The following is a 13,470-nucleotide window of genomic DNA, read 5'->3' as shown; positions in this document are numbered from 1 at the left end:
CGTTCCGCTGGTTGGTCCGCTGTTCAGTCAATTTGCATATTAAGGTTTTATTATATAGGATTATTGTGACGATGAAATGAGTTCACATTTTAAAGTATTTTAAATAGTGCCTGGTGCACAGCCAACACTGAATAGATAATACCTATTATTCTAAGCTATTATCCAGGAATCACAACAAATCTGGAGGACTAATAAATATTCATCCTGCCCAGTCGGTGTCACTCAGGGGTTGAGCGTAGACCCATGAACCGAGAGGTCACTGGTTCAATTCCGGGTCAGGACTCATGCCCAGGTTGTGGGCTCGATCCCCAGTGGGTGTCCAGGAGGCAGCCAATCAATGTTTGTTTCTCATAGATGTTTCTATCTCTCTATCTCTCTCCATTGCTCTCTCTGTAAAAATCCATTAAAAACATATTTAAAAAATATATGCATACATAAAACTGTATATTTGTTCGATCTGATTTATCAAGTGACACATAAATATAAACAAAATTTAAAACTGCAGAAAATTGAAAGAGTGGAAAAAAATTTTTCATAATCTCATCATCCAAAACAGTACTATTAACATTTTTAAAAATATATTCATCCTGGACAAATTGTAGTGTAACTGCAGAATAACAAACATAAAGAACAAAATATTAAAAGCCCTCAGGAAGGAGAGGCCAGTTGCCTACAAAGGACTGACAATCAGTAAAAGAGCCAGAATTAAGTAAAATATCTTTGCCCGGCCAGTGTGGCTCAGTGGTTGAGTGTTAGTTACCCTGTGAACCGGGAGGTCACAGTTTGATTCCTGGTCAGGGCACATGGTAGGGTTGTGGGCTCGATCCCCAGTGTGGGACATGCAGGATGCAGCTGATAAAGAGTCTCTCTCATCATTGGTGTTTCTCTCTCTCTCTCCCTCTCCCTTTCTCTCTGAAATCAATAAAAATATATATATTTTTAAAAGACAGTAAAATATCTTCAAAATGCTGAGAGAGAGAAATGGGCAAATAAGAATTATGACTCAGCCAAACTTAAAACTGATTGGTAAATGAAGAGCCTATCAGACCCACAACTGAAAATTTATCACCAGCACCCCTCATCAACCACTTCTAAAGATCACTCCTGGAAGAAGGAAACGGAACTCGGAACAAAGGGTGAAATGATGGTATTGATGGGAAAACAAGTTAGTAAACATATGGTAAATCAAAATATTGACTATACTAATAATAATGATGCTGACTAATGTTGGCAATAATAAAGAAGGAAGTAAAACACAACAATGACAAGTCAAATGGAAAATGGGACAGAGCTAATGCATTCTGAAGTTTGTGTTGGAAGGGAGTAAAGAAATTGATTAACTTTAAACTTTGCTAATTTAAGTTAGCAAATTAAGTAAACAAAGTAAAATTTAGCGTATTTACAAAAAGAATAGAAACAGAGCAGATAAATCTCAATAGGAAGGGGGTTAAAAAAATAAAAAAGAATTCAGGGAAAAAAACTTAGAAAAAGCAGAGTGAATAGAAGACAGTGGTAATGAATCTAAATATTTCAATGATCACAATAAATACTAATGGACAAATGCATCAATTTACTTTTCCGTATGATTAAAGTTTATAATAATAAAACATTTTTTAAAGAGTGATTGTCAGTCTAGAATTTCTAAAAACCAAAAATTGCAATTTTTAAGGGTGCACTGAAAACATATGGAGCCAAAAAGTTGAAAATAAGAGACTAGAAAAAGCGATATCAGGAAAACACTGATCATCAGGAAGCTGGTATACATATAGATAAAAGAGACTTTAATGGAAAAGTCATTAGGGATAAAAAAAAAATTGAATAATTAACAAAGATCTTAAAAATGGGAAAATATGCACCGTTTCTAGATAGAAAGGCTCCGTACTTAACGATGTCAATTGTTTCCAAAGTTAGTCAGCACATTTAATGCCATTCCAAGTGAAATTCACACAGACCTCAATGAAGCTTGACAGGTTTTACCGAAGACTTTATACCGAGGGGAGTGCTTTATGCCACTCCTCACAGGGCACTGTGTGCCCAGGGGCTGGGGCACAAAGTGAGAAGGCCCCATGGTATCTTGCAAACTCTTCCTTGTTTTAATAAAATAAAAAAGCAAATTTCTGATTAATCAGAAAGAGAAACTGTAGCAGTTTGGGTCCAATTAAGAGTAGGTTAAATGGGATGTTTAATATAATATAAAGAAGTATAGCTATGGTAAAAGAATAAATATAAGGTAGCCTACCGCTGAGAAAGAGCACCCAAGGAGGGACCATCTCGGAGTGGGTTCAGCCCCGTGGGAGAAGGTGGGTTCAGCCCTCCGGCTGGTGAGACATTTGCTGCTTTGGCCAGGCCGGAGCTGGGCTGGAGTTGCTGGGCAAGCAATAGGCACCCCCCAGAGCAGGTGTCTGCAACAGTAGGCACCCCCCAGAGCAGGTGTCTGCAACTGGTGGTGTGGGTGTCAGTGTGAGTCCAGGCACCGGGGAGGTGGGCAGGAGCCCTTCACAGCCTGAGGGCAACGTGGAGGCTTTGCGGGGAGTCCAGGCCACTCTCTGCAGTGCAGGTGGGGGAGCAGGTGGTCAGCAACGGCTGGAGCTGGGCACCAGTGGGGCAGGAGCATTTGTGTGCTCAGAGGCCTGTGCCCTGGGCGGGCTGCACCGATTTCTCACACCCACGCCCTATCCCCAGCCCCGGCAACAGCAGAGGAGTCTCTCCTCTGCCATGTCCCTCCTGTGCCCTCCTGAGGAGCTTCCCAGGGTGCCCATCAAAGGAGAGACACTCACAGGAATCTTCTTTATCCCGGGGCACATGCACCAGGGGGCACTGGAGCCGAGAGGCGATAGATTCATAACAGACAAACCTCCCGGGACCGTCCGGGCAGCACGGCTTTCTCCCGACACCGTCACTCTTACTAGTAGTTTCAGGCCAACCCTGAGGAGAATCTTTCCTTTCCTCCGGCAGACGCTGCCTGATGCGTCGGTAATTCATGCATTCTCCCTCTGAAAAGACTCCGAACCATGCTCTCTCACTCTACTCTCTCTTCCGGTTCTTGAGCTCTCGTTCCTCAGCCCCCAACCCCCGTTTCAGGACTCTTAAAGGGGTCTCTTTGGCTCCGTTCTCTTCAGCTCCTTAACTCCGCCTTTATTTTCCATCTTTGTCACACACATGCACACCCTCAGTCAAGAACATATAAGAGTTCTGACTTGCCAACCTCACTGAATCCAAACCCTCCTACCAACTTGCGGGGTCCCCACGGTCTGGCTCTCCCTGGGGCAGCCAGTGGCCCTCCTGCTCCCGACAGCCACAGTGGAACTCTTATCAGTCCCCTCCAGGACGACCCCTCCCCCACTCTCTGCTCCCCCCTCCCTCGCTCTGATGGCCTCTCCCCTCCTCTGACTGTCCTCTGTGACCTGATTAAGCTCCTTCCTTCAAGACGTCTCCTCATGAGGCTGTGCCTTCCTCCTCCGTCTCCTCACACGGGCAGCCAGCACCAGGCACTCACCCCTCGGCCACGAGCTCTGTTCTGAGCACCCAGTGTCTTCCCACAGAAACTGCTGAATGACTGCTCATCTTTTCCACAAGCTGAGTCCTAAAGCCCCATCCCAGGCTTTGGCCATGGGGGTGGCCCGGAGCTGTGCCCGTTGGATGGGAGGGTTGTTAGGTGGTGCGGCAGATTGGGCAGAAAGGGCCTGTGTCGGTGACTAACAGCCTGCTGGCCCCTTCTGCGCTGAGGCCACTGAGCCCTGGGAGCAGCTGGCTCTGGGCCCAGCCCCGAGGGGCCCACAGGCTGCAGGAAGTGCCTTGTGCAATGCTCAAGGGAGCCTGCGGGTGGGGCCTGACAGCTGCCCAAGTCACAGTCCTCACCAGGGGAGGGTGGGGCTGCCAGGCCCTGGAGGGGCTGGGGGCCTGGTTGTAACAGCAGCCAGTTGGGTCAGTATGTGACAGACAGACACACCGCATGTTGTTCTTGAGGCTTAGCCTGCTCACGTTGGCGTGTCCTTCTGCCCTGTTTCTGGCTTTATTGAAAGTTCCCCAGGTACAGAGTCCTTTTTTCTTTTTAAACTTGAGCCTCTCATGATGTTCTCCACACCCATGCCCCAAAGAGAGCATACTTTAAGGAAGCACTCAGAGCTATAGGGTGGTTTGGGGGTTAATTGCCTGCATGTTGGAATTTTTTTAAACCCTGAGTCGAGACGTTTGATGAGCGTGAGTAAAGTAAGTGTCCCTCCCGCTGCAGTGGGAGTCTCCCTTTCGCTCCGCGTTTCCGTGAGGCTCTGGGAGCAGCCTGGCTACATTTTGGTCTCTCTCGTTCACAGAAGACATCGAGAATGCTCCTGGAGGCCTGTCCACTCCTGTCCTGCTCTCTGTTGGCAACTTTGCTCCAGAACTCCCCATGGGCCAAGCTGGAATTTGCTCTTTTTCATTCACAGGAGTTTCTCCCAATACACTTCTTGCACAAGTAAAGCCCCTTCTCAGGGAACCTTCTCAGGGAGCCCTAATGCGAGGCTTCCTTAGAAGAAGAACCCTAAGAGGAGGATCTGTCCCAAACCCCTGCAGTGTGCCAGCTGGGGTGATGCAAATCTTGAGTGGGAAGTGGGAGGTGAGTCTCCTCATGCTTCATGTCCCACATTCTATTCTGTGCTGGAGTCGCCTCTCAGGCCAGGCCATCCCTGACTCATGTGGCCCCCACGCCTTGATCTGAGCCCTCTGGCCCACACTGCAAATCCATTCTTCTGGGGCACGAGAATAATTACTGTGAATATTGTTTGGTTGGGCCAGTGTTCCCATAGGACTGGGGAGAAGTTGATTGCCAGCTCCTCTCAAACCAGCCATGGGGGTAGAGAGAACTTTAGGTGGGATGCAGCCCCTTGGCACTGAGGCCAGCTGCTAAGGGGGCCAGGTCTGGAAGGCCAGGAAACTCCAGCCCAGAGAGGGTCATGGCTGAGCCCAGTGCAGATTGGCTTAAACCTCCAGACCTTGGAAGAACAGAGAGTGGCCCTTGGGGTCTCTGGAGGCCTCCTCCCGCCCCTAACCTTCAGGATATCAGTGTGGCTTCAGGATCTCAGTCTGCAGCATGGCACTGTTGCCACATGGGTGCAAGAAGTGGTCAAAGTCTTTCCCTTTGGACATAAATGTAAGAAAAAGAATAGAGTGAGGAGAAACCGAAGAGTTTACTGGGCTACCAGGGACACCTGTCTCAGGCGGGAGAGAAGGCGTTTAGGAGCAGGTCCCAGAGGCCTCTCACTCAGCTGGTAAGATGAGGCCTCCAGGATGGGCACAGGCTGGCTTTCATGTGTGGAACTAGAAATACAGGTAGACCGGTCCCCACCTGACACTCCAAAGGGACCACTGCTGTTTATCATTCTTTCTCGGGAATAACAAGAACAATCATCAGGTCTATGGTCTATCATTGCAATCATTCACTGACCCCCACTCTCAACCTGCTTGCCCATCTCTTGCTTCATTATACTCGCTTGGCAGCACACAACCCTGATGGAACCCAACACTTGGACCACTTGGCACCTGCACCCACATAGCTGATAGTCTCACTTTAACTCCATGACCATGAGCTTCAAGTAGGTCCTTGTGCTGCTCAGCAGATCTGGCCTGTGTCTCTATCCGATGTATTCTTTCACTCTAAAGCTCGGTCATACTTTCTCCTCTATCCCAAAACCTCCTCCAAATGCTCAGCTGATGGCCTTGATTCCTATGTTCAGATATACTGAGAAATAGAAACAACTAGAAAAGAACTTCCCCAAGCCCTCACCACCAACAATCTCTGTTCTTGCTCTGTCCCCAGCCTTCTCTTTAGTAACTAGTGGTCAACCAGCCATCTCCTGTTTAAGGCCAACCCACCCACTGTCCACTAGGTCCTATCCTTGCTCCCCAACTCATGGACATTGCTCCAGAAATTTTTCATCCTCTTTCCTGCATCATCATTTTTCTTCTATTGGATCATACCTGTCAGTGACTAAACATGCAGTAATTCTTCATTCTCACAACAAAAACTCTCTTGCCCCCCGACATATCACATCCCTTTAGCCACTTCCCCATTCCCTTGTTCTTCTTTATAGCCCCTCAAAAGAGTCATCTATATTGTCACCAATTTCTCTCCTCCCGCTCTCTCTAGAACCATCAGGTTTCTCTCCTACCACTTCACCAAAGTGCTCACCAGGCCCCCAGTGAACCCACATTGCTAATCCAGTGATGAGTCCTCGGTCTTTACCTTACTTGGCCTCTCAGTGGCATGTAAGGCGGTTGGTGACGCTCTCCTCCTGGAAATGCTCTCTTCCGCTGGCTTCTGGACACCACACTTAGTTGGTATTTCTTCTCCCTCACCAGCTGCTCCTGCACAGTCACCTCTGCTGCCTCTTCCCACCTTCCTGACCTCTCAAGGTTGGAGTGCCCATGACTCAGCTCTCAGACTTCTTTTTGTCTTCTTTTCTCTGTCTATACTCACTCCCTTAATGATTTTCTTCCAGTCTCTTGGCCTTAAGTGCCATTTCTAAAGTGATGGTTCCCAAATTTATATCACTGGACAAGGCCCCCCAATTCCAGGCTCGTATTGCTGAGTCCTTCTTTCTGGGGACCTGGCTTCTCTTTCAGTCAATGATTTCAGGTCCAGAAACTGGAATGTGTATAAAATCATATAGTCCTATATATTAATTAGATATAATATGTCAATATATTCATATATAATTAATAACATGTTTTAATGACATATAACATCCAAGGCAATTATACATTTTTTCTATGTACTGCCTGTTCATCTACTTTGCCTATTTTTCCATCAGGTCTTTGGGCTTTCCTTTTTTTGAATTTTAAGAGTTCTTAGCATATAAGTAAAATAAACCAGACAAGTACCATATGATTTCACTCATATGTGAAATTTAATGAACTGAACCACCACACAAAATAGAGACAGATTCATAGGCAGAGAGCAGCTCTAGTGGAGAAGGGGTTTTGGGGGGGTGGTGGAGGGGTTGAGCAAAAAGGAAAAGAAGAGCGAAAGAACTCATGGACATGGACAACAGTGTGGTGATTGTGGGCGGAGGGGGAGGTAGAAGAGGGCACAGAGGGATAAAGGGTGATGGAAAAAACAACACAAAATACTTCTTAGCATAAACTACAAAAAGGCCTCCAAATTTGTCATTTATCTCTTGACTTATTTGGTGTTTTTATCATGTAAAAGGTTTTAACATTTTTAAATGTAATTAAACTTATCAATTTTTTCAAAGACTGTACATATTTTGAATCATAGAAACTATGCCTGTGCTCCTGTTCACTGTTAGTGCTTGTTTGGCTTCATTTTGTACACCTAGATCTCTGGTCCACCTGGAGCTTTCATGGTACCTGATATGAGGTGTGTGGACTCAATTTTATCTTTTACCAAATAACTATCTGGTTGTCACCATACCCCTATTAAAAATTCTATACTTTCTCCAGTGATTTGAGATATCGCCTTTATTATGCACTAAATTTTCATATATACTTCCATCTATTTCTAAACTTTACATTGATTTATGTGCCAATAGCTTATAATTTTAATTATAAAGGCTTTATTATGATTTAATATTTGATAAGGCTAGTCCCCTGCCCCCCACTCACACTTGCAAACATTGCCTTTCTTTTTCATGTTCTAAACAACTAGTCTAGATGAAAAGAAAAAAATAATTTATAATTGAATCACATTAGGGAAAATCGACATCTTTGGGACAATGAGTCATTCTATTTAAGAAGAGAAGCCTTTTGATTTATTCAAGTGAGCTTTTTATGCCTTTCAAAAGTTCCGTATAGTTATTTAAAACAGGTTTTCCATGTTTCTTATTACATTTATTTTTTAAGTACATTTCTTTTGTTATTATAAATAGGATCTTCATTTCTGTTATCTCTCCTAATTGACTGTATATATGAAGGCTCTTAATTTATCTTGCCATCTTATTGAATTACTAGAGGTCTGATGCACGAAGATTCATACAAGAATGGGCCTTCCTTCCCCTGGCTGCCAGCACTGCCTTTGCTCCAGCCGGAGCCGCTTTTCCATCTTCCCACACTGCCCAGAGGCCCAGAGCGGCTGGGGCAGTGCAGAACACCTGCGTCCCGCCCCTGGCTGCTTGGTGCCTGCATATGCAAATTAACCTGCCATCTTTGTTGGGTTAATTTGCATACTCACTCCTGATTGGCTAGTGGGTGTCATGAAGGTATGGTCAATTTTCATCTTTCTCCTTTATTAGTGCAGATTTTATTGTATGAATTAGTTTTACCATTCATTCTTTTGGTGGTTTTTTTTAAAATGTATTTTATTGATTTTTTACAGAGAGGAAGGGAGAGAGATAGAGAGTCAGAAACATCAATGAGAGTGAAACATCGATCAGCTGCCTCCTGCACACCCCCCACTGGGGATGTGCCTGCAACCAAGGTACATGCCCTTGACCAGAATCGAACCTGGGACCTTTCAGTCTGCAGGCCGAAGCTCTATCCACTGAGCCAAACTGGTTAGGGCTTGGTGTTGGTTTTTTTTAGGTATAATATTATTTGTAAACAGAGATAGTTTTGCTTCTTGTACAAATCTTTAACTTGTAATTATTTTCTCACATCTGATTGCATTAGCCAATTCTACCAATAAGATATTAGACAATATAGCTAATGTAAACTTTCTATAATATTTTTATTTTATTTTTATGACAGGATCAATTAACCCTTGACTATCAGACTTGAATACTATTTTAATTACCAGCAATTAAATGAAATGCAAGTTCAAATGTAATTAAATTAAGTAAAAAAATATATTAGACAAAATCTGTGGGATGCTGCTAACGCAGTGCTTAGAGCCAAGTTTGTAAGTTTAAATACGTATGTTAGAAGAGAACCAAGTTTAAGTGGTCTAAGCTTCTGCCTTAAGGAGCTAGACAAAGAGGAAATTAAACTTAAAGTAGAAGAAAACAATAAAGAATGGAGCTCTTTCAAATAGAAAATTGGAAAATAATACATGAAATCAACAAAAGCAAAGGTTAGCTCTTTGAGAATAATAATAAAATTGATAAACCTCCTAGCTAGGCTGATCACACAGAGAGACAATATAAATGAACAACATCAGGCATGAAGAGGAACATCACTCCACACCCTGAAAGGAAGGGCTTGACCCAGGTAGCCTCTGCTGTCCGTCCTGGCTCTCGCTCAGGTCCTCCCCTGTCTCCCGGCATCTCTACTTCCCTTCACCTGCACTCACCGGGAAGAGACCCCTCAGTGGCTTCCCCACCAGCCCAGCACAGCAGACTGAGATTCAGGTCCCAGGGACCCAGTATGAGGGTGACTGGGGGCCTCTGAAGGAAGACATTTACGCAGCTGGTAAACTAGGACCAAGTGGTGGTGAGGAGGTTTGGGGTGAGGGTTTCAGAAAAAGGGTGTAGAATTACAGACAGAGCTGAGGCCCTGCACCATAGTAGCTTTCTCCCTGCATCAGACCATCTAGCAAGCAGGATCCACAGCAGTCCTGGATGCCAGCCTGCTCTCTAGCTCTGTTTTCCCACCCACCCCGTTCCTGCAGCCTTGGCTCCTCCCAGCCCCTGGAAGACACGTTCACCTGCTAATGGACCATGTTCTGGAGCAGCTGGAAACATCAGGACCTCAGGCTGACATAAGCTATGGTGGCAAGTCCCTGTCATATTGTTCCTCCATGAAAGGGGATCTCTGGCCCTGGAGCCCCCAAATGCCTCTCATTCCTGAATTCCCTGGAGTCAACCTGACCCCACAGCAAGACTTCGCTGGGATTTCCAATCGAAAGCTGCTTATCTAGACCCAGGTCAGGCTTACTTTCCAGGATCGAAGCTCCGGAAGCCAGGCACAGTCCGGGAATGGGACAAGGAGCCTCAGGATAGTGGCCTATACTCCTCCACTCTTTTTCCGTATGGGTGGTGCTCCCACGGGGCGGAGCCCTGCCCTGGCACACAGGGGTAAGAGACAAGTCTGCAGGGGCTAGAAGAGGGAAACTGAGGCTCCAAACACAGGCCTGTGCAGCCACTTCAGGGCCTGAGGAGCTCCATGCCTCCCATTCAGGGATATTGGGAACAGTAGCTAGTACCTGGTTGCCTTCAGCTACCAGCTCACCCTGCCAGCACCTCCTGCCCTGGCTCCAGCCCTGCTCTGGGTCACTCCAAGTCCAGCTCTTGACAAAGACACCTGCTCCCTGAGCAATGACAGAGGCAATCACCCAAGGATGGACTGCCGATCTTCCCGGCTCAGCAAGGCAGGGACCTGCGAGGAGATCAGGGCTCTGCCCTCAGGGTGGTCCTCATGCCAAGGGCTTTTTCCCAACCTCCTGGAGGTCAGCCAGCACCACCAGGAACCTCTGGCACAGCTGATAAAAGAAAGAAAAAGCACATGCATGTGCACACGGGGACATGCGAGGTGGAACATCTCCTCCCAGGCCAGGAAGAGGGAAGGAGATGAGGCAGATCCACGGGGCAAAGACTAGGAGACTTGTGAATTGTCCCAGAAGACCAGGTCCTACCCTGGCCTAGGGGAGAGTTGGTCCTGAGTACCCGTCACTCTGGTCAGCATCACAGCCACCCCTGACGGCCGTCGTGTGGCCCAGTCTGAGCCAGCCTGCTCTGAATGCACTGGCAGGTGCAGGGAGCAGTGAGGACCAATCATGTAGGACCAGCCAAGAGGCCTTCTCTTCTTGGCAGCTCGGAGCCATCAGCACCGCATGCCAAAGAGAAACCACCACGTATGAGGGTTTGCAGCATGCCAGCCACTGTGCTCAGCTTGTCACACATGCTGCCTCATTTTACCCTCACGGCACCTTGGGAGAGGCCCCTGCGAGCCTCAGGGAGGCGGGCAGCTCTCAGACCAAGAGGCTCCCCTCCTTCGAATGTGTCAGGTTCAGCTGGTCCAGAGTAAGAGTGGATGCCAGTTCAGATTGAGGGTGCATTTGGGGACTAAAAAGTACAGTGGGGGTAAAAAACTCAGATATTGTTAATAGAATAAACTTTTATGCAATAATAATACCTAAAATTTCTTTATTATTTAGGATGTACAATAGTTAACTCAACTTGGAAATATTTCTTAAAAAAACAAATATAGTAAGCTTACTGTGTAATTACTTATTTTTAAGGGTTGGGGAGTGATCTTAGCCTGTCCTCTTTTATCTTGAAATTGGAAATTCTCCTTTATTACTATTTTTTTAAATTTTATTTTATTTATTTTATTGCTTAAAGTATTACAAAGGGTATTACATATGTGTCTTCCCCCCCCCCCCGCCCTTGAGGAAATTCTCCTTTAGAATACTTTACTTATGCCCCCACCACCACCAAATTAATGATGGGAAAGACATCCATGTATAAATTCATAGCCCATGATTGAAAACAAGAAAGGGAGCTCTTTAAGGATCAAAAACTCTGAGGCAACACTAAATAAGGAGACAGATTGGAGCCTCAGCAGTACCCGGGCTGCCACTGCCAGGTGCCATCCATGCCACTGCTGTACTGTCACCCAGGGGCTGGACCATAGCTTTTCAGTCACTGCAACTGAGGCACTTCCGCCTCCTCCCCAAGTCCCACACCGCCACCTAATGGCCACTATTGCCATTGCCATTGCATGGCCAATGACCTGACCAGGAGCCATCACAGCCCAGCACCTTTAGAGATAAGACTACAACACAAGTTACCAAAGGTAAAAAGAATGCAAAGTCCATGAAAGAGGGGCAACAAATAACCTACCCAAAGTAAACAGTTTACAGAACAATCAGAAAAATTCCTTAAAATGCTATATATTAACACCATTTGAGTTAAAGGAGTGAAGCATGCCATGCAGTGAAAACAAGCAATTTTGGAAGATCCTACTAGAGAACTTTAAACTGAACAATGTGATAGTCAACAGTGAGACAAAAACTCACAAGAGCTGGGCAGAGGGGCAGACTGGACACAGACAAAAATGTATTCATGAACATGGAAATGAAAAGATAGAATGTATAAAAGGAAAGTTTAGAGATATAGGGAATCAACTCAGATAAGTATTTCTAAATCCATTTAATAGGAATTCCAGAGAGCATGAAGAAGATTGTGTTCAGATAAAGTTGGTAGAGCATTCTTAAAATTTCATTGCATAAAAGTTTATTCTATTAACAATATCTGTATTTTTTAGTCCCCAAATGCACCAGACATAAATCCCAAAATTGAAAGAGCTCACTGATTTTTTTAAGGTCACACTTCAAAAAAATCATAGTGAAACTTCTGAAAATCCAAGACAAATAGAAAGCCCTAAAAGTTAAAGACAAATTACCTAGGAATAAGAATTCAACTGATATCAGATTACCATTGGCAATATCAAATACAAGAAGGCATTCATATCTGAGTAAATATAAGTTTGAACCAAAAATTGCATACTCTTCATAAGTCAGGGCAAGAAAAGACAGTTCCCAAACATAAAGAACTCAGAAAGTTTACCATCCATAGACCCTCTATTTTAAAAAAAAAAAAAATTTAATTTTGAAGTCCAACAAAAAGGAAAATAAACCCAAAGGGAAGAAATTATAAGCAATGATGAGCAAATAAATCAGTAAAAGATATTGTAAAGCTGAATTAAATATTTCTATTTTGAAGTTTGCAATACACTGGAAATAAAATTCAGGTAAGAGCCCCTAGATAGTGAGTGGAAAGTTTGGGTGGGTGTCGGCAGGAAACACAGGAAACATGTTAGCATGCTAAGGTTCTTGTCTTATTTGGGGAGAGAAGATGGAGACTGCCTGGCTTTTAAAAGGGGCTTTTTAAAACACACACACACACACACACACACACACACACACAACGGAAGTTTAAGCCCTAGCCGATTTGGCTCAGTGGATAGAGTGTTGGCCTGGGGACTGAAGGGTCCCGGGCTTGATTTCGGTCAAGGGCACATGCCCGGGTTGTGGGCTCAATCCTCAGTGTGGGGCGTTCTCTCTCGTCGTTGATGTTTCTATCTCTCTCTCTCCCTCTCCCTTCCTCTCTGAAATAAATTTAAAATGTTTTTAAAAATTGGAAGTTTAATATTAAAAGCTTAATGAGAGCCCTAAACTGGAGATAACCTAAAATTCCATCAGCAGGTGAACAAATAAACAGTGGTATATCCATACAATTCCTACTCAGCTGTAAAAAGGAACAGACCACTGACACATACAACAACATGGATGAATCTCGAAAGCATTATGTTGAATGAAAGAAGCCAGACAAAAAAGAGTGCCCATGATAGTGACAGAGAGCAGATCAGTGGGCACCGGGACCAGGAACGGGAGATTGGCTGGGATGGAACACCACAGAACTTTTGAAGGTGGTGGGAATATTCTATATCTTTTCTTTTATAATATATTTTTATTGATTTCAGAGAGGAAGGGAGAGGGAAAGAGAGAGACAGAAGCATCAGTGATGAGAGAGAATCATTGATCGGCTGCCTCCTGCACGCCCCACACTGGGGATGGAGCCTGCAACCTGGGCATGT

Source organism: Myotis nattereri (genome assembly GCF_964212035.1).
Source record: "Myotis nattereri genome assembly, chromosome: 1".
Classification (NCBI taxonomy): domain Eukaryota; kingdom Metazoa; phylum Chordata; class Mammalia; order Chiroptera; family Vespertilionidae; genus Myotis; species Myotis nattereri.
Note: the sequence above shows the minus strand (reverse complement) of the source record.